The sequence below is a fragment of the Macrobrachium rosenbergii genome, chromosome 26 (genome assembly GCF_040412425.1).
Source record: "Macrobrachium rosenbergii isolate ZJJX-2024 chromosome 26, ASM4041242v1, whole genome shotgun sequence".
NCBI classification, from domain to species: Eukaryota; Metazoa; Arthropoda; class Malacostraca; order Decapoda; family Palaemonidae; genus Macrobrachium; species Macrobrachium rosenbergii.
The window spans coordinates 2998508-3016791 of NC_089766.1; the positions used below are offsets into that span (position 1 = coordinate 2998508).

Below are 18284 nucleotides of genomic sequence, written 5' to 3' on the forward strand. Positions count from 1 at the left end.
CGGCAAAGAAAAGATTTAAAAGCAAATTTAAATTAACTTTTGGGAACTCCTCCCAACTCAGTTGAAAAGTCGAGTTAGAAAATTCGTGAAAATTTTAGCATAAAATAGACTCAAACAGAGACTCTGACCTGTCAGGCGCCAAAAATAAACTTGAAACACCAGTCATTTATTTCTGAAACATTACAAAGGGAACCTGTTTCATTTGGAAAGAAACACGTCCCTGCAAATTCGATTTTCTCATCGCTATAGAAAGAAACTAAACTAGTTTCGGGCAAAAAGAATCGCGTGCCTTCAAATTCGATTTCCAGATCTCAATAGAAAGAAACTATATCTGTTTCAGGTAAACTCATACCTTCAAATTCAATTTTCACATCTCAGTGGAAAGAAACTAAACCTGTTTCATTTAAAAAGAAATACGTGCCGTCAAATTCGATTTCTACATCTCAGTAGAAAGAAACTAATCCTGTTTCATTTAAAAAGGAACGCGTGCCTTCAAATTCAGTCATCACATCTCAATAGAAAGAAACGAAACTAGTTTCATTTAAAAGAAACACGTGCCTTCAAATTCGATTTCTGCATATCAATAGAAAGAAACTAAACTTGTTTCATTTAAAAAGAACCCCGTGCCTTCAAATTCGATTTCCACTTCTCAATAGAAAGAAACGAAACTAGTTTCACGCAAAAAGAAACGCGTGCCTTCAAATTCGACTTTCACATCTCAAAAAAAAAAAAAAACTAAACATGTTTCACGCGAAAAGAAACGCGTCCCATCAAATTCAGTTTCCAGTTCTCAACGGAAAGTAAAAGAAAAAGTGAAACAGGAACGAACTATTAGACGGAAATTGAACAGAAATAACGGCCATTGCAAACTCAATCCCTCAATTGGCCGTAACTGTGGAGGGGAATCCCGTGACTCGTTTCAGCTCCCAAGGGCCTTCCTTCCTCGTTAGCGTGGAATCCGAGTCGTTTAATAAGAGGAAATCGTTAGGATTTTTTTTAGAGAGGCGATGGAGCCGTTTTAAACAAATTGGGTTTAGGGAAGGGGTGGGAAGGGGGAGGGGGGTAGGGAGTGGAAAGGGGGGTTGAGGAGGGGTTGCCTTAGTAGATTTGTTATTGCTGTTTTTTACGTGATTGTACAACAACAACAACAATAATAATAATAAATAATAATAATAATAATAATAATAATAATAATAATAATAATAATAATAATATGTATGCGTTTGTTCTGCGTATATATTTATCTCATGATATCAAAATAATCAAGAACACTAAAGTTGTTTGTGTATATTCACATGCATATACACATACACAAATATACACATACACACATTCGTATACACATACATACCAATTACACCCCTATACAAAAAAAGTAAAAAAAGGAATATATAAAGATATAACAAAAATTACCACAAAACCCAAATTCGACATCCTCTCTCTACTCTGTAATGACCATGAACAATAATTATTCCTCTAAAAAAAATTACATGATTAGAAATGTAGTACATCCTTCATAAACCCCTTGCATATTAAAAAGTCCTCCATAAAACTTTTGCTTATTAAAAAATGTAATGACTCGTTATTTTAATGACAGCGTCGGAGAACATATGGCGGCGTTGTTAAGACGCGTTTGGGACGCGTATCTACAGCCATCGTATAGCTTACGTGGTATAGCCTGCATAGTGTGGCTTGCATAGCATGGCTCTTTCCCATTACCCAACTTGCTTAGGACTTCCAGCTTCCATAGCATAGCTTCCATAGTATAGCTTCCATAGCATGGCTTTTTAATTAGCTAACTATCTTAGGAATTCTTTTAGCTTCCATAGTATAGCTTACTTAGTATAGCTTCCATAGTGCAGCTTGCATACCGTGGCTTTTTTTATTAGCTAACTATCTTAGGAATTCTTTTAGCTTCCATAGCATAGCTTATGTGGTTTATCTTCCATAGCATAGCTTGCATAGCATGGCGTGCTCAGTACAAGCTAACATTCTTAGGACCGCTTCCATAGAATGGCTTCAGGGTATATATGTCTATAGTGTGGTTTGCAGAGTAGGTTCCAGAGCAGTCTTCCAGAATATAGCTTTCCAGTTATAGCTTCCAGAGTGGCTTACGTCTTCCATAGTGTATCTCTCTCTCTCTCTCTCTCTCTTTATTCCACCTTCCCAATAGTTTCTAATACTGGAAGTTATTCCACCTTCCCAATCTCTTCTCTCTCTCTGGTTATCTCTCTCTCTCTCTCTCTCTCTCTCTCTCTCTCTCTCTCTCTCTCTCAGAATAACAACCGCAATTTTTCAGTATCTTGGATGGCGTTATTTTTATTTACTAATCTAACGGTGGAGAGAGAGAGAGAGAGAGAGAGAGAGAGAGAGAGAGAGAAGAGAGAGAGAGAGAGAGAGAGAGTTTAGAATACCGAAAGTGCGCGTGCTTGTATGTGTTCTTGCGTAGAAAGCAAGAACACATCATGCTTTCACAGATAAATTCACAGATGTTTTCACAGATCTATGCACAGACAGAAAAACACGAGAGAGAGAGAGAGAGAGAGAGAGAGAGAGAGAGAGAGAGAGAGAGAGAGAGAGAGAATATCATAATCCCACCCCAAAACACATTGAAGAATGTGATACAGGAAGATTACAAGGACAAATAGCGTTGCCACGAATGATTATTCGCTATATTTAGTCACGGACGTGGCAAGGCAACGTGTAACAGAATCGACAACTGATTCGTCGCGTTACCTGGCGTTGCTGAGTTGCTATTCGCGAGGAAAATGATGATATAAGATTCCGAGTCGGAGTGATCGCGTTTGCGAGTGGCCATTCCCTCCTCCCCCTCCCGTGGCCTTTACTACTACTACTACTATTTCCTGCGCTACATCCCCTCTCTTCTATCTCCCCTGTCCTTCCTTCCTTCCTCCAACCCCTGAAGCGACCATGCGGTCGCAGGGAGGGACGGACGCAATTCCCGAACCAAAACGGCGACCCGTCCGTTAACAGAAGCGTTAACAACTCCGCGGAGCCGACCCTCTCCTCCCGCTAGTAGTAGTAGTAGTATTTGACAAGAGTAGCCTTTGGAACGGCTCCTCTATAAGACAGCAAACCACCAAACGACAGTAGAACAGAAGACCTCCTTTACGGACTGAGAAGAAGAAGAAGGCATTTAGACGAAGGGTTGTACAAGCTTGCTGACTGTTGCGAGTAGCCTGCTGCCTGCGTCACTCACTGACTATTACCGCTGCTGCTGCTGCCGCTGACTGACTGGCCTGCCCGCGCTGCCTGTCTCTCTCTCTAAGGCTGCAGGCTTTTAGTCAGCGCAGGACTAGCGCCGCGACAGCACGTGTCCGTGGGAAGACAGTCTGGTATCGCGAGCTGACCCCTTCGCAACGTGTTACGGTCCTCCTCGTCGGCGTATGGACGCTAGCTTTTGTGGTTTACCTCAAAACTGCTCTCATTTTTGGACTGGTGTTGATTGATTTGTGTGCGTCAACCTGGCTTTGTAGATACTGTGAATATTCGTAGTGAAAAAGAAAACTTTAGATGAGGCTGTGAATATTGAAAATTCTGAGGGACTGAAAATTGTTGAATTTGCAAAAAAAAAAAGAACTAAGTTTTTGTGTATGACAACAAATTTATAAAGGTTTTGCTAAATTTCATTATGTATAAGTGGACTGTCATGTTACTTTGGCAATGATTAACTGAAGTGCCAGTGAAAATAGTTGCAGAAACATTTATATAATCGAAAAAAGTTCAAAATATCATTAAGACAATTTTTGACATTTTTTGAAAAGTTACCTTAAGCAGAGGGGAAATAAAAACAAAAGAGAAACGTGACAACAAAACGACAATATTTTCATTCAGGAGACAGTTTTGAAGTTTGCAACATTCATCAAGATTTACCCTTCCCCCGCCCCCCCTCAAAAAAGAGGGGAACTGAAGATATTGCAATATAGAGTTCATTCAGCCGTCTAAAAAATTACTCTAAAAAAAAAGGACACTGAAAAAATATTCTCCAAAAAATCAAGCCAAAGTAGGACCCACCTTTCCTCTCGCCTTTCATTTCCCCTCACAAACCGAAAGAAGAAGGAATGACAGATTAGAGGGGAGGGCAAAAATACCCTCTCTCACGATCTCCCCTCCCCCACTCCCACGCTCCCTCTCTTTGCCAAAATTGGATTCTGGTAGGACGCGCAAAATCATAAAGGAACCGCTTCCATTCCACGATGGGACCCAAGGGTGGGGTCTCCCCCCTCCCCCTGGGCCAAAGATGGCACAGGGACATTTACCTGTCAATTTTCGTCTTGGTGGTGGTCCTGTTCCGCACAGGTGAGTTGTTGCAAGGGTGTGTTTTGATTTTTTTTTTTTTGGGGGGGCAGGGGTGTTTGTGTGGTGAGCTTGTATGAGTGCTGGAATGTGTTTTAATGTTTGTGTGTGTTATTTAAGTTGTTGGTGATGTTTGAGGTAAAATAATGATAGCAATAATGATGTTAATAAGATATTATTATTATTATTATTATTATTATTATTATTATTATTATTATTACTTCGATTACCATTATTACGAAGTATAATAATTTTATTATAATTGGTATTAGTATTATTCTTTACTACTTCGATTAATATTACTACTAAATATCACTATAATGGCAATATTATTATTATTATTATTATTATTATTATTATTATTATTATTACACAGCTCTATATTGACAAAAGATAGAAGACTTGAATGTAGAGTCTCATCGTAATTTAAATTAAATTAAAAAAAGAAACAAAAATTAACTTAATTTCAATTATTCGATGTTAAAAAATAAATTTCCAATATCCAGGTATTCTCTGAACCTTCCCAATAACCATAAGTAGCCCAGGCTCGACGTACGCGAGGAATGTGGAAGGTTGTAGAATTTAAGGGAAAAAGGGAGCTTGGATGAAATTCCAGCGCTCGATGTTGTAGGGAAGAAATGTGTGAAGAGATGGCTTGACGGAATAGAACCTCCGAATTTTTTTTTTATGGAATACATTATTTTCATTTGTCAAAAATCAAGAATGAAATACAAAATAAAATAGAATATAGTTGAATATTTTATATTTAATGTCAGTGTTTTAAAACAAATTAATTTTTTTCTTTCTTGTGTCATATAATAAGCTGCGTACAATCAGTATTCAGAAGTGAAAATCTGTATTCTCTCTCTCTCTCTCTCTCTCTCTCTCTCTCTCTCTCTCTCATTAGCAATGTCAATAATATTTGCGCGACAGGAAGGCAAAAACACTAAATAAATATTAATGACAAATCCATATGCATTCTGAAAATATATTAAATCGTGCTTGAAACACGAAAACAGGAGAATCTCTCTCTCTCTCTCTCTCATATCAAGGAAGACATATTGAATCGCATTCTGTTCTCCATCCACCTCTCTTACAAGAGAGAATTTTTTTCTTCTCTCTCTCTCTCTCTCTCTCTCTCTCTCTCTCTCTCTCTCTCTCTCTCTCTCTCTCTCTCTCTCTCTCAAAATCACAGATACCATCCCATGATTTCCGAAGTAAGTGAACTTATGTGATAAGGCTTCCGTGATTGTCTCCTATCATTTCGGGATATGATGCCTTTGTCAAACCCGACATTACAGCCCGGTGTTCCTCTTACATTTTAACCCCACCCCTTTTTTTTTTTTGTTTGTTTGTATGTTTGTTGGAAAGGTTTTCGTATTTTTTTTTTTTTGCGGGAGATTGAATTGTAATTTTTTTGTCTCGTGACGTTTATACCAGCTTTTTTCAATAGTATATTAATATAATTCTTACATTTCTCTAATAAATATATATATATATATATATATATATATATATATATATATATATATATATATATATATATATATATATATATATGTATATATATATATATATATATATATATATATATATATATATATATATATATATATATATATTATTTTTCTGTATGTGCGTGTTTGTGTCTATTAAATATTTTTTTGTAATATAGCCGTTATTGCGAAATATGAAGAGTCGTAAATGTTATTTATATATCCCGCCTTATTTGATCTCTCTCTCTCTCTCTCTCTCTCTCTCTCTCTCTCTCTCTCTCTCTCTCTCTCTCTCTCTCTCTCTCTCTCTCTATAGTCAGTACAGCAATAGAGGCTTATCTTTTAAGCTTGAAATGAAAAGAAGTTATAATGGGGTTGTATTATAATTATTATTAATCATAAATAAATATATTTAATAAATAATAATAATAATAATAATAATAATAATAATAATAATAACAGTAAAAGACGTTCGTTCTGCTATGATTTTTACAATATTAATTATCGATATTATTAGAACAAAAATTACCATCATTATCATCATTACAAAACCCCACAAAAAACTGTTACCCATATCATTGTTGTTGTATTCCATGTTGTTGTTGGTACTGTTGTTGTAACTTTTGTTGTTGTACCGTCTTCATTGCAATATGCTTCAGCGTTCCCGCGAGACCTTTGAAATCGCTACTGCAATAAAAGAAAAAAATGATTATTGCAACAGCCACCATTCATTCAGAATTATTTTCACTCCGGTAGAATCAAATTGCAGCTTGTGGGCCCAGCGATCGATGGGTTATGACCGCTGATAGTAATTGGTCCTCAGTGTAATGTCCTTTGATGTTTTGTGTGTGTGTGTGTGTGTATGCATACATACATACATACATACATACACACATGTACATATATATTTAAATATATACAGTATATACATATATATATATATATATATATATATATATATATATATATATATATATATATATATATATATATATATATATATATATATATATATAAACATATTCTTTGATTCTCTGTCAGTTCCCAGTAATAATTGCAAGGAATAGATCAAATCTGTATGTTGAAAAGTAAATTTTAATTAGACAGTGCTCATTTGAAGTAGATACAACTGGTAGGAATTGGATCCCATCTCTGTAAGAAATATCTGACTGAATTTTGTCATATACCCTTGATAATTAAAACAAAAAGTTAAAAAAGCGCTATAATATTTTAGAGATATTGAAAATATAAAGTGGATAAAATACATAACTGAGAAAAACTGTTTGTCATTTCTATAACAAACGTCAAAAACCATCAACTCTCTATAATAAATACTGAAAATAAAAATAAACAAGTAAAATATGCGCCGAAGTTTCTTCGGCACAGTCGAGTTTTCTGTACAGCCGCTACAGCGTATAATCAAGGCCACCGAAAATAGATCTATCTTTAGGTGGTCTCAGTATAATGCTGTATGAGCCGCGGTCCATGAAACTCTCAGCCGGCCGTGGTGGCCTGTGATGTTGCGTTGCCAGAAGCACGATATTGGCTAACTTTAACCTTAAATAAAATGAAAATTACTGATGAGGCTAGAGGGCTGCAATTTGGTATGTTTGATGATTGGAGGGTGGATGATCAACATACCATTTTGCAGCCCTCTAGCCTCAGTAGTTTTTAAGATCTGAGGGCGGACAGAAAAGGTGCTGACGGACAGACAAAGCCGGGCCCAATAGTTTTCTTTTACAGTAAACTGAAAAATTATATACAAAAATAGAAAAACAAACTAAATAAAAAATCAGCCTAACAAAAAATTATTTTCTATCTTCATAACATATTTCATTCCTGAAACTTATCATCTTCCCCTTAGTAGATGTTAAAAAACTGTCATATATTAGATAAATAAAAAAATTGTATAAAAAATTAAATAAATATTTCTGGGAAAAAATTTTCCTAAACCATTTCCCAACAGTACATATTAAGAAACGAGTATGTATTAGATAAATTCAAATATTACATAAAATATGAAATGAATATTTCTGTGGGGAAAAATAATTTCCTCAAAACATTTCCCCAAATCATTTCCCATCTTCATTTCCCTTTTTAGATAAGGAACCCCAGGTACCCCATTCCTGGTCACCCCCTCCCCCCCCCAAACAGTGCTAATGATACCTTGAAATGAATTATTTTCCTTAATAAATCTTTCGACTGTATTGATCCAGGAATGTTTCAAGGTCATGCCTGTGTCGCCGTGTGAGGTCACACTCCTCCTCCTCCTCCTCCTCCTCCTCCTCCTCCTCCTCCTCCTCCTCCTCCTCCTCCCTCCCCCCGAGCCTTCATTATGATGTCATCATTATCGTGAAATTTTTGAGGTAATTATTCCCTAATGGGGTGGATTTTGTGGTTATTAATTAAGCCCACTATGTATGGGAAAATCATGCTTCAGGCTGAGTGCTTTTGTTTATTATTATTATTATTATTATTATTATTATTATTATTATTATTATTATTATTATTATTATAAAAGATAAGAATAGAAAAGACTGCATAGATTAAATGCCTATGAAACAGATATATTATTATTATTATTATTATTATTATTATTATTATTATTATTATTATTATTATCTCTCTGAGAATATACATACATTCTTAATCTCTCTCCATTTTCCAAATTGCTTACTCCACTCCTTTCACCAATTCAGTCCCCCTCCCCACTCTCTCTCTCTCTCTCTCTCTCTCTCTCTCTCTCTCTCTCTCTCTCTCTCTCTCCCCATTTGCGTTGTCATGACGACAGATAGGAAGGAAGGAAGAAAGGAACGAGGAGCCCATCAGCTGTCTCTGAGAAACGGTAATTGAATTTTCCTCCCATGATTACCTTCCATTCAACAAGGGCCATGCAGGGGATTCTATTGTGTGCGAGTATGCATACACACGTGTATGTATGTGTGGATTTATGGGTGTATACGTGTGTATAAGTATGCTTAATTTTCAAATGGGGTAGTACGTTAGGGTGTTAATGTTGTGATTGGTGACTGCTGACCAGTGTGTGTAAGGTAACTATGAAGAAAGGAAAAGCAGTTTTAAGTTTTTTGTGTGTGTTTGTGTATATATACACACGTGTATAAATGTGTAAATATGGGTGTGTAGTATGTGTGTGTATATAATTTTCAAGCGAGATACTACATTAGGGTGTTAATATTGTGATTGGTGACTGCTGACTAGTATGTGTAAGGTAACTACGAAGAAAGGAAAAGCAGTTTTAAGTTTTTTTTCTGCGTATTTGTGCGTATACACACGTGTATAAATGTGTAAAATATGAGTGTGTATGTGTGTATAATTAAGTAATATACTACATTAGGATTTCAATATTGTGGTTGGTGACTGTTGCTGACCAGCATGTGTAATGTAACGCCAGAGGAAGGAAAAGTTTCGTGAAACCAGTTTATTTTGTGAGTGCATCTTATAGTGCCTCGTCATATGATTGCTATTACTTGAGGCCAATACTACCTGTAGTCTTCTAGCAAGACTTGGAATTTTTTTCAGGCCTCTGTGGCCCCAGGCCCAAGTCCTTATAACCCTCTTTCTTAAAGAGGCTGCAGTATCATAATAATAATAATAATAATAATAATAATAATAATAATAATAATAATAATAATAATAATAATAATGTGTTTTATTGATTAAATGAGGCTGCGTTACAACTCCAGTGGTCATAGAGGGAGGTATTTGAAAGTAGTAAATTGAATCAATAGACTAATTAGAGTCCCATTACAGTATTATTGATGTATTGATGTAGGTGGAATGTCTACATTCATTTTTCATTTTCATAATTATTAATTTTTTCATTGGTATCCCAGGGCGTTAGATCATGATGGTCAAGAGCTTCTCAATATTGGCTTTTGGCCTTGATTATTGATCACCCTTCCAACCGCTGACCACCGCGAGTATCACCTAATTTCTCTGTTCTGACAAAGGAAAAGTAGGTGCTACTGATTAGGAATTTTCTCTGGTGTCCTTCTGACCTTGACTTTTGTGACGCTAAGTACTTCTTAAGGATGTCTATTAATGATTATGCTTGTTTACAAGTTTTCATAGATATTAATACAAATCTCAGAAGGGAAAACTTCCATTCTCCATAGGTAATAGTCTAGCCCCGGGTTGGACGACAGCAAGGCTTTTGATGTGGAGATTATTAAGCGTAGATTATCGTTACTACACACAGGAAAATATATAGATACATACCGCATTTTTTTATGTAAAGATGTTATGTATGAATGTATCAGCTTAGTATAAATGAATTAAAAAATGTGTGTTTGTATTTTGACCATACGTATGTATACACAGAGAGAGAGAGAGAGAGAGAGAGAGAGAGAGAGAGAGAGAGAGAGAGCCAGGTATGTTGTCATTATCCCGAGGTCTCCGTTAAGATTGATGGCTGTCTATGGCGAGAGAAAATCTGTGGTCCATGGATTGTGATTTTTCTGGCCTCGTGTGTGTGCGAGGAGGAAGACGGTGATGATGATGTCACACATTTGCGCGCGCGTGCATGCAATATATATATATATATATATATATATATATATATATATATATATATATATATATATGTGATCAGGCAGGATATTATTACTATTAAGTTCTGGTTTCATTCTCTTAATACAGAGAGATTCTGTAATCAGAAGGTCCAGTTCGTGTGCTGCTTGATACAGATTCTCTTTGTATTATGAGAATGAAACCAGGACTTCATTGTAATATACTGCCAATTCAGCTGTTCATTAAATAACATCGTATCGTACTATATATATATATATATATATATATATATATATATATATATATATATATATATATATATATATATATATATATATATATATATATATATATATATATATCAGTAAGATGTTTCCAGTCGTTGAGTCCAGGTAAATCTTGGCCTTGGTGGCTTAATATCTGTTTACACTTCATTTCCAGCAGTTTCTTGGAATCTTGAGAGCTTCTACATAACTGCAAAGTGACTACATGAAGGCTTGATGGTTATTCATTAGGTAGCATCCGTTCACATAATTATTTTTTGGCGTTGGACTCTCTGTAGACGTTTCAAAGTAACTGTAAGAATCAGTAAATTTGTCTATCCAAAGGTTTTCAGTGTTATGGCCCACTAAATTTATCCGTCCAGTTTTTATTTTTTTGGCATGGACCTTCCAGCTATCTCCAAAGACTATCCAAACGCTTTCTTAAATCATTCCAGTCATTCCATGCCTTCCATGTGTCTCCTTGTCTCCCAAAACTACCCAACTGCTGTCTCAAAATCATTCCAGTTTACTGCTATCTAGTCTATTCCAGGCATTTACATCGAGTCCAGATGTTGCCTGGATCTCTGCTGGCCAATTTTAGCGTTTCCAGCACCCTTCCAGTGTTTTCAACCTCCAGCGTCTTCCTATATCATTTCCAGTTATTTTCCAGCTTCCCGTACCGGGTCGTTCCAGATGTTCCATGCACACCCTCTAATCATCGTCATCGCAATATCCAGCTCTTTCCAGTGATTCTGTCCACGGGTTACCAGTGGCTATCTGTTTCTGTCTTCCAGATTACCATTTGGTTCTCTGTTTCCATGTTTCCTCAGTTCTGTCTCTAGCTTCCCTGGAAGGGTTTCCTTATTCCATGAAATTATTTTCCATTCTGTTGTTCCAAAGAGGTCTTTCCATACTTCCATGCAGCTAGAGGACTAGTCTTTCCAGGTCTTTCCATGCTTCCAGACAGCTACAGGACTAGCTAGTCTTTCCAGGTCTTTCCATACTTCCAGACAGCTACAGGACTCGTCTTTCCAGGTCTTTCCATGCTTCCAGACAGCTACAGGACTAGTCTTTCCAGGTCTTTCCATACTTCCAGACAGCTACAGGACTAGTCTTTCCAGGTCTTTCCATACTTTCAGACAGCTACAGGACTAGTCTTTCCAGGTCTTTCCATACTTCCAGACAGCTACAGGACTCGTCTTTCCAGGTCTTTCCATGCTTCCAGACAGCTGCAGGACTCGTCTTTCCAGGTCTTTCCATGCTTCCAGACAGCTGCAGGACTAGTCTTTCCAGGTCTTTCCAGACCCTCATTTAGTTCTTTAGCTGGTCTTTCCATACTCCAATCTGTTTTCCAGAGTTTTTCCATACTCAAATAAGAGTTCCAGAAAGCCTTTCCATAATCAAATCAGTTTTCTAGTGAGTCTTTCCATAATGAAATAAGTGTTCCAGGAAGTTTTTCAATATTCAAATCAGTAGTCCAGCGCGATTTTACATATTCTAATGAGTTTTCCAGGAAGTCTTTCCAATTCTGATGAGTTTTCCAGGAAGCCTTTCCATGCCCTAGGGTAATTCTGTGATTAAAATGAGACACTGTGAATTAGCTGAATCTTTATATAAGCCGATACAAGACTGGGGGATTGATGAGAGAGTATTAGGAAATGGAATACATTAGGAGGTAGACCAAATGAGCAGACCCATTTGTCTCGTTATTATTCTTTCTTATAGGGAACCCCCGTTTCACACCCCATTCTTAGGGAAGTACAGACATGTTACAAATAACAGGAATCCTTTAGATATGTCATAAAGAGAGAGAGAGAGAGAGAGAGAGAGAGAGAGAGAGAGAGAGAGAGAGAGATAAAATGGCCATTAATTTTTTTAAATAACAGCTGTTCTAGATATTCAAAGAGAGAGAGAGAGAGAGAGAGAGAGAGAGAGAGAGAGAGAGAGAGTCAAACCATTTATAAGTATCATTCAAAGAGAGAGATTTAGAGAGAGTCAAACCATTTATAGATCAGTTCACACTAGCATTTAGAGAGAGAGAGAGAGAGAGAGAGAGAGAGAGAGAGAGAGAGAGATGACATCAAAAACTTTTTTAAAGAAGCATCAGGCACTAATATAATATATATATATATATATATATATATATATATATATATATATATATATATATATATATATATATATATATAGAGAGAGAGAGAGAGAGAGAGAGAGAGAGAGAGAGAGAGAGAGAGAGAGGACGCATTGCGGTGTTGTACGCTTACTTATGCTTTGCTAATCTGGTCTGCGCTACCTTGCTAATTAAGATTTTATTACATCATTAAAAATATTGTTGAGGGTCCTTTGAGAAAGGGGGAGGGGGTAGAGGGGGGAGGGGGGAGGGGCCAGGGTTGACGGACGCACTGACGTAACGGCGCCGTGACGGAGTGTGACGGATGGTTCTGAAATAGCTCTTATGCTCTCTCTCTCTCTCTCTTCTCTCTCTCTCTCTCTCTCTCTCTCTCTTTGAATGCTAGTGTTTAATTGATGCTTATAAATGGTTTGACTCTCTCTCTCTCTCTCTCTCTCTCTCTCACTTTGAATATCTAGAACAGCTGTCATTTAGAAAAATTAATGGCTATTTCTCTCTCTCTCTCTTAGAAAAATTAATGACTATTCTCTCTCTCTCTCTCTCTCTCTCTCTCTCTCTCTCTCTCTCTCTTTGAATATCTAGAACAGCTGTCATTTAGAAAAAAATTAATAGCTAATCTCTCTCTCTCTCTCTCTCTCTCTCTCTCTCTCTCTCTTAGAAAAATTAATGACTATTCTCTCTCTCTCTCTCTCTCTCTCTCTCTCTCTCTCTCTCTCTCTCTCTCTCTCTCTCTCTCTTTAGAAAAATCACTATTCTCTCTCTCTCTCTCTCTCTAGAAAATCACTATTCTCTCTCTCTCTCTCTCTCTCTCTCTCTCTCTCTCTCTCTCTCTCTCTCTCTCTCTCTTAGAAAAATCACTATTCTCTCTCTCTCTCTCTCTCTCTCTCTCTCATTCCCACGCAAATTTCTCGGTAGGTCTTAGTTACTGTTATAGCTGTGTAACGCAACACATGATAATAACTGTAAAACTGCTTTATGTCTTCTCCGGCTATTCAAAAAAGTTGTAGGTTGTTTTTGTTGTTCTTCTTCGGTGTCCTAAATCCTTTTAGAAAGAAGTATTATTATTATTATTATTATTATTATTATTATTATTATTATTATTATTATTATTATTATTATTATTATTAGTTGTCAAACAGATGAACTTTTCAAGATATAAGTTTTTCGTTTTAATGTTCGTTCATGTATAGAAGATATTATTATTATTATTATTATTATTATTATTATTATTATTATTATTATTATTATTATTATTATTATTGAGCCTCGTCATTGCGTTCGTGGTAGTCTCTTGATTGATCCCGTGGGCGGGGACGGGGGAACAATAATGTAGGCCTGTTTCCTTCAAAAGAAAACAAATTAAAAAAATAATTTAACTACAATAGACAACTAATAATAATAATAATAATAATACAATAATAATAATAATAATATTAACAACAATAATATTATTCATTATTATCATTATTATTATTATTATTATTATTATTATTATTATTACATTTAAAACAAATAGGAAATGTATAAAATGTGCAAAATGGCACCCACACACATATATATGTGTGTATGTATATATATATATATATATATATATATATATATATATATATATGTGTGTGTGTGTATGTGTGTGTGTGTATCTCGTAAGAACAAAGCATTAACCCTTGATAGAATAATTTGCAGCAGAGAGAGAGAGAGATAGGAATTCTCACGTCACGCCGCTTAATCTGGTATAGTTGCTCGCCGGGGGTTTAAAAATAGACATAATTGCCAAGCTGTTTCGTGATACGGCATTATGGAAAAGAAGAAGAGGAGGAGAGGGAGAGAGAGAGAGAGAGAGAGAGAGATGAGAAGAGAATGAATGGCCAAACAGTTCTGAATGTTTCACTAGGCCGAGGGAGCCGATAAATAATTAGATTTTGATTAGGTCCGATAAAGATTTATAATTAGACTGAACAGATTCGATATATCACTAGGTCCGATAATTGGAGCCGATAAATAATTAGATTTTGGATTAGATCCGATAAATGATTAGACTTGATAATTAGATTGGATAAATAATTAGATTTGATAAATAATTAGATTTGATAATTAGATCCGATAAATAATTAGATTTCATAATTAGATTCGATAAACAATTAGAATTTCTGCCTTTGAAGAATGTAAGATATTGGAGGATGTATTGCTGTACACATAAAAAATATTCAGAAAACAAAGGAAATGAGTTATAATCTACCTAAAGGTCTCTCTGGTCTATCCCTCACTCTTGCGCTCTCTCAGTTAGAGGTGATGGACACAAGAAAAATTGGAAAGGAATATTATAAATGTCTCACGAAAATTACGAAAAACCAGAAAAAAATATTCATGAAAACTCTCTCTCTCTCTCTCTCTCTCTCTCTCTCTCTCTCTCTTCTGTGGACGAACACACGAAAAAACTGGAAAGGAATGCTACAAATGTTTCACGAAAATTACGAAAAACCAGAAAGCCTCTCTCTCTCTCTCTCTCTCTCTCTCTCTCTCTCTCTCTCTCTCTCTCTCTCTCTCTCTCTCTCTCTCTCTCTGTCGACGAACACACGAAAAAATTGAAAAGAAATTCTACGAATGCTTCACGAAAATTACGAAAAGCCAGAAAGCCCAAGATCTGGTCAAACGACAAATGTCGATCGCCCACAACGCCGTCATTCGAAAATGCCAGAATTGAACTGAATATAGAATTTAGGCCAGAGACCAAGCACTGGGTCCTATGAGGTCATACAGCCCTGAAACGGAAATTAAACAGTAAAAAGGTCTGAAAGGCGTAACAGGAGGAAAACCTCAAAGCAGTTGCACTATGAATCAATTGCAAGATGGAAGAAAGAGAATATGAAAGGAGGTACAGTAAAAGGAACGAAATGGGTTGAAGGCACACGCTGCAAAGATCCTTAAGTAATGCCTACAGTGCACCGCATGAGGCGGACTGACGAGTAGCCCCCCAAACGGGTGAAAATGTCAGAGAATGGCGGATAGATCTCTCTCTCTTCTGACTTTCAGCGCGTCAGATGGAGTAACCAACTGGGGCCAGACTCGTTACGCTCTGAATGTTCCGTTAATGTGGTCATGTGCGGATTAAAGGCCGGCCACCCACCCACACCCACACCCACGCCGCGCCAGGGAACACATGAAAATGTGCCTGACATTTTGACGCATGCGCGCGGCGCAGCTGGGCCAGAGTTGCGGTGGGGGTGTCATGTGACTTAGAATTTGGGGGATTTCGGTGGTAAAATTTTTTTATTTAGTTATTTATTTTTTGTTAAGAGTAATGACTGATAAAATAGCTGTAGTTTTTGTTTGTGTAGAGTTTCGTCTTTATTATTATTATTATTATTATTATTATTATTATTATTATTATTATTATTATTATTATTATTATTAATAGTAAGTAGTAGGGAGGCTCCTGCTATCACAACTACTATCACTACGTATTATTCGTATCAGGTTTCGGACTGCCCAAGAGCAAGAGCCCGTGCTGGCATTAGGCCACCAGCTGAAACTAAAACAAAAAACGAACGTGTTATTATTAATATTATTATTATTATTATTATTATTATTATTATTATTATTATTATTATTATTAACAGTAGCAAAGCTTTCATAGTAGAATATAAAATATTTCTATTATAATAATAATAGTAATAATGATAATAATAATAATAATAATAATTATAATTATTATTATTATTATTATTATTATTATTATTAATTATTATTATTATAGCATATAAAAGCTTTATAATAGAATATAAAATATTTCTACCATGATAATAATTTTAAACTAATAATAATAATAATAATAATAATAATAATAATAATAATAATAATAATAATGCCTCAAAGAGGGTCTGCCTCCAAATTTATTATTATTATTATTATTATTATTATTATTATTATTATTATTATTATTATCAACATTGCTCTTGTTACTACCTCATACGTGCATCAAAAAACCCACCTTGTCAACAAATGCACCAACTCAACATTTGCAATCCCCAGCAACAACACCTGTTTGACACCTGTCACAGGTGTGGCTAGAATTAATTAAGTTGGAGACGTACCTGGCGAGCATACCCTGCCCAACAATTGGGTTTGTTTTGGCCCTTTGTTTTGACATTGTTTTTATTCATCCCGGGGTATGTGGGGGTATTTTGGGGGTACTGGAAGCTAGGAGTTGTAGGTAAGGGGAATTTTCTGTTTGTTTATTTGTGGAATTGTAGTTTTTGTTTTTTGGTGGTACTTGTATGAAAATGGTTTTGCTGTAGATAATATGATATATAATAATGTATTATATGTTTTTTGTACAGGACTTTCGAATTTATTCTTGTTATTAAAAATATATGTATATATATATATATATATATATATATATATATATATATACAGTATGTATATATATTATATTTTTTGTATATTTGTATATATATATATATATTTATACATATATACATTTATATATATATATATACACATATACATATACACTGTATATAGCTCCAGACATTCGTCCTCTCTACCTTCTACTAAAGAAGAAAGACTTTCCAATACTCGACCCGCCCTCAGGGCATGAACTAAGAGAGAGAGAGAGAGAGAGAGAGAGAGAGAGAGAGAGAGAGAGAAGGGGGCTTTTTCGGACACCGGAACCACTTTGACCTCTTCCGCCGTGGTGATGGGTTTTCGGACCCCTCTCCCTTAGGGTGGGGGAGGGGGTGGGGGATTGGGATGGGGAGGATTGGTGTTTGGAGGGACCAGAGAGAGTCGATAGACGTAGCGGACGCTGAAGTTTCTTTTTTGTAAAGAAATTGGTGGGTGTCAAAAGTTGCGGTTTTTCAAAGCAAGTTGAAGTATTAGGATGCACACACACACACACACACACACACACACAGAGAGAGAGAGAGAGAGAGAGAGAGAGAGAGAGAGAGAGAGAGAGAGAGTAAAAAATGGTTCGTGTTACCTGTCAGTCATACACAGTCACGCATCAATAGAGTTTCATATCTTGAAGAAACATGCCTATTTAAAACATTGCTCTTCAGTCCTGAAATAGATTTAGTTCATTCAAATTACAAGCCTTTGAACACGGAGTGATCAATAACGCAAGATATTTTTAGCTTAGCCTCAAAATAGATGCTGTTTACCGGTTTGACAGAAAGTGTTTGTTTGCGTGACGCCGGGCGCCGCTTGTGTCGAGTGCAACAATATCGTTAAAACAGCGGTATGATTAGAGCCCATTTCCTTTCTTTCTCCTCTTTCTGTTTTTGTTTTTAATTGTTGTTGTTGTTTTTGACGAGTCTGGGCAAGATACATGCATTTTTTGCCAATTCATCATCCCCTGTATTCGTAGTGAAGATGGCTTTGTTTACATACACAAGAGACTGTAGCGTTGTATAGTAGTAGTAAGAGAAAGGATGAGGCATTGTAACGGCTCCTTACCATAGCTCTCCCATTCCCCCTCAATGAGCTTTTCTTGTTCTAGAAATGTGATATTGTCTTTGCCGCTGCAACTCCAGTGTCGTTCCG

The 18284-nt window shown here is 36.1% G+C and overlaps 1 pseudogene; it reads left to right on the plus strand.

The window, feature by feature from the left end:
- The first annotated feature begins 3119 nt into the window (after positions 1 to 3119).
- LOC136852908 (uncharacterized) overlaps positions 3120 to 18284 on the plus strand; it is a 96950-nt pseudogene continuing 81785 nt past the window's right edge.